This window comes from Sphaerodactylus townsendi, linkage group LG03, assembly GCF_021028975.2.
Source record: "Sphaerodactylus townsendi isolate TG3544 linkage group LG03, MPM_Stown_v2.3, whole genome shotgun sequence".
In the NCBI taxonomy this organism is placed as follows: Eukaryota; Metazoa; Chordata; class Lepidosauria; order Squamata; family Sphaerodactylidae; genus Sphaerodactylus; species Sphaerodactylus townsendi.
The window spans coordinates 154,263,890-154,267,939 of record NC_059427.1 but is presented as its reverse complement, the minus strand read 5'-3'; the positions used below and the strand labels follow the sequence as shown (position 1 = coordinate 154,267,939).

At 47.0% G+C, this 4,050-nt stretch overlaps 1 pseudogene; it reads right to left on the bottom strand.

The window, feature by feature from the left end:
- LOC125427945 overlaps positions 1-3,753 on the bottom strand; it is a 91,120-nt pseudogene extending 87,367 nt beyond the window's left edge.
- Between the last annotated feature and the right edge of the window lie 297 nt (positions 3,754-4,050).

Sequence of the window (4,050 nt, the reverse complement as noted above, 5' to 3'; positions counted from 1 at the left end):
ATAATAATAATAATAATAATAATAATAATAATAATAATAATAATAATAAACATTTCTATGTCACCTTTCCCCCCAAAACAGGGTCCCCAATGTGGCAACATCACACCTTAAAACATTTCAACATGAAAAAAAATCAAAATTATGTGTATAGACAATGATTCAATAAAAACATATAATCATGCAAAATACCAAAAACAAGGGAGGAGGCCAATAAGTTATTGTGAATGTGCCAAACAGAACAAACAAACAAAAATCTTCACCTGCTAACAGAAGACATTGGCCTTTTACACATTTTGGGTCTGCAGGAAAGTAGGATGTGCATAAAAGGCCCTTGATAGAGGGAGGCAGACAAATTTCTTTGAGGAGGGAGCTCCAAAGTTTTGGGGCTATAACTGAGAAGGCCCTTTCTGGAGTTGACACTTATCTAGCCTCAGACTGTGGGGGTACCTGAAAGAGGGCTTCTGAAAATAATCAGAGTGAGTGGGCAGGTAGGTTCATGTGGGAGAAGGCAGTCCTTCAGAAGAATTGTCTATCATATGTCTATATCAGGGGTCTGCAACCCGCGGCTCTGGAGCCGCATGTGGCTCTTTCAGCCTTATACTGCAGCTCCGTGTGGCCTGGAGGTCGGAGGGTACCATGGGCATGCTGGAAGGAAAAGTGAGTAGAGGGGCCAAACCGGAGGTGGCTCTGTGCATGAGGGCGCATCTTTTTGCATCCCCTCCACTCACCTCTCCTTCCAACGCTGCTCTGGAGGGACACGCCCACATTGCCCTCCAAACCCTGGAGGTCGGAAGGTAGCATGGGCGTATCCCTCCAGAGCAGCCGCCATCCCACCCTCTGCATCCCCACAGCCGCCATCCCCCCCTGCCCTATCCGTTGGGTAGAGGGGTTTTCCCTGCCTGGTGCCACTGCCTCCCGCAGTGCGAGGCAGCGCCGGCACTGGGAAGGCTGGGGATGCCATCTCCCCTCTGTCCCACAGAGCAGGCGGCTGCTTGCTCCATCAGGCAGAGGGGGTTTCCCTGCCTGGCGCCTCTGCCTCCCAGCGCTGGAAGGAAAGGTGAGTGGAGGGGCCGAACTGGAGGTGGCTCCGCAGCTCGATAGATCTTTGGGGCTGTGGAAAACAAGTCCAAATGCCTCTTTGGGTGGTAAAGATTGCCAACCCCTGGTCTATATACTCCAGTATTCTGTCACCAAAAGCAGACAAAAAGATACTGTTGGAAACTTTGAAGATGTATTGTTTGACTCCAGTATTTGATCTTCATAGGTATAGTATCTATGTCCTTGGAGGTTCCATTTGGCTTCATTTTAATTAAACAGTTTGCTATGCTCATAGCACCTGCTCTGACCTGGGTGGCCCTGGCTAGCCTAATCCCATCAGATCTCAGAAACTAAGAAGGGTTGGTCCTGGTTAGTACTTGGTTAGGAGACCCCCAAGGAAGTCCAGGGTCACTAGCCAGAGTCAGGCAATGGAAAAATACCTCTGAACGTCTCTTGCCTTGAAGGCCCTATTGGGTCACCAGGAGCCAGCTGCAACTTGATAGCTCTTTCCACTTACAAATAACTCACTATGTGAAGAAGTATCTTCTCCTGACTGCTCAGTCACTTTGGATAGATCATGTCCTTCTGATTTTTGTCTACTCATTACATTTACATCCCTCCCTTCTTCCAAGAAGCTCAGCACAGCATATGTGGTTTTCCCCTCTACCCTTTTACCCTCCCATGGCCATGACATAGGCTAGCTAGGCTGTCAGATTGACAGACTCAAAACCCACCCAGAGGGCTGAGAAGGAGTTCAGCCCAGAATTCCTCAATTCCTAGTCCAACAGTTTACCAAGTTCACCACACTGTTATGAAAGAGAGCAAAAACCTGGTGCCCACCTAGGGTTGCCAGCCTCCAGGATGGGTCTGAAGATTGCCCAGAGTTACAACTAATCTCCCAGACTGCAATGATCAGTTCCCTTGGGGGAAATGGCTGCTGTGGAGGGTGGACTCTATGGCACTGTACCATTCTGGCCCCCCTCCCTCCTCAAATCCCTCCCTCCCCAGGCTTCACCCCCAAATCTCCAGGAATTTGCCAATCCAGAGTTGGCAACTCTATGCCCAATTCTCCCTTCTGCTGATCCTCAGAAAAAGTGGACTAGCAGAAGGGAGAAGTTGGCACCAGTGTGTCACCATGGCAGGAACAAAATATATTCGCATCTGTTAATTCAGTCCTGGGCTCCTCAAAGTGAGCAAGGGACAACCTGTGGCCTTAGATAATATCTTGGAGTCAGCCATCACCTTGAGGTGACGTGTGGATGTTTATGAAACTGTGACATGGCTGCTCTTTTCAATCCAAGAACTCATATTCTCTGGCACCATTTCCTTTTGTCAGTGAAAACAAAAATTAGACGGATGCTTTCCTCCTGAAACTGGATGGTATCAGCTCACATAGTTTCAAACAAATCATGGTTTGGTCAAGAAGACCCCAGCAGGGTGTAAACAAAGGAAACAATCCTATTAACCATATTCTACATGCTTTTTGTTGTGATTGTTGCAAGAATTGTGTTTGTAGAGCCAGCTTTCTCTTCATCAGGTTAAATGCCAGATGCCTGTGGAGCCCTAAAAAGTAATGTAAATGGCCTTTCTGCTTAATGTCTGGAAAGGAATAACAAAGGCAGAGAGTGGGATCTTTGACCAAGAGCAAAGGCTCTTTTCCTGACAAAACGGGCAGGGGACTCAGTGATATTCAGTAAGGGATGCAGGTCATTTGCTGTCTTCAAAAAATGTCTCCTGCATAACAGCCCTCTGGTCAATACTTGTTACTATGAACTGTCTTGTGGAAACAGCCAAAAAATTCTCCTCAGTGCTGGTGAATAAACACAATTATTGTAGGCTGTGAGGAAGCCTAGATGGGCTCCTGAGACATTCACCATAAATCAATAAGAAACAGAGGACTAAATTAAATGTTGAGCAGCAGAAGGAGGCAGGGCAGGATTTCTAACTGCAGGTTGGGAAATTCCTGAAGAGCTGGGAGTAGAGCCTGTAAGGTGAAGTTTGGGAAGGAGAGGTACCTCTGTCAGATATGACAGTCTGGAGATACTCTGAATTACCTACTCAAAGTGATTTCATCCTTCCACTTATTGCAGGCCATAGTTCTCCTTGTATTTTTTCCACAGCCTATATCAGAAGCAGAGAGGGTTCTTCGCTCATTAGATGTTAGGCTCATGGCAAAGGGTGTTACTGTTTTACATAGACCACACTGTATCATTTAGAAAACACAACAACCTCTTTATTTGTTTCAGTGGCACCAGCAAGGGCAAAGCAGTCTCCAACCAGTCATTACCTAGATGGGTATCTTCAGCAAGACAGTGAACACAGAGCACCCTATGCAGGTTAAAGCACATTCCACCAAGGCCCAGTCACCTTCTGCTGCCTGGTTTTCCAGGGTTTACCTCAGAGAAACCTGCAAATCAGCCACTTGATCCATCTTTGTCAGACATTACTCCATGGAGGTTGATTTCACAAACGAGACAGTTGTGGGAAGAGCAGTATTACAATCTCTTTTCAAATAAGCAGCCACACACTCACCTCCACAGGCATTTAAGCTTGCTACTCTCCCTCGTGAGACTGCACATATAGACCACGAAAATGAAAAACAGCATTGCACTTACCCATAGCTGTTTGTTCATCAAGTGGCTTTCTGTGCAGGCACACATCCTGCCCTTCTTCCCCACTGCGGACTACTGTTTTCAGAGGAGAAATGATCTCCATGGTCGTGGCAGGAGAACTAAGGGAGGACCATTCCCCCTCCCTTCAGGCTCCTTTTGTTACAAGGCTGTTTAGGCAGGAAAAGGCTTCAACTGTGGCCCATGGTGTGGGAGGAGGGAGCACTCTACCTAATGGAGGATTTTAGAAACTTATCAATCATCTCTGTGGCAGGCCATCTGTGTGCACACCGTGTGCACAGTCCTGTCAAGCCCACATGACAAATAACAGTTATAGGTAAGTGCAATGTTGTTTTTTTATTAGGCACCAGGAAACCCACTGGTGAGCACCATAGTGGGACTG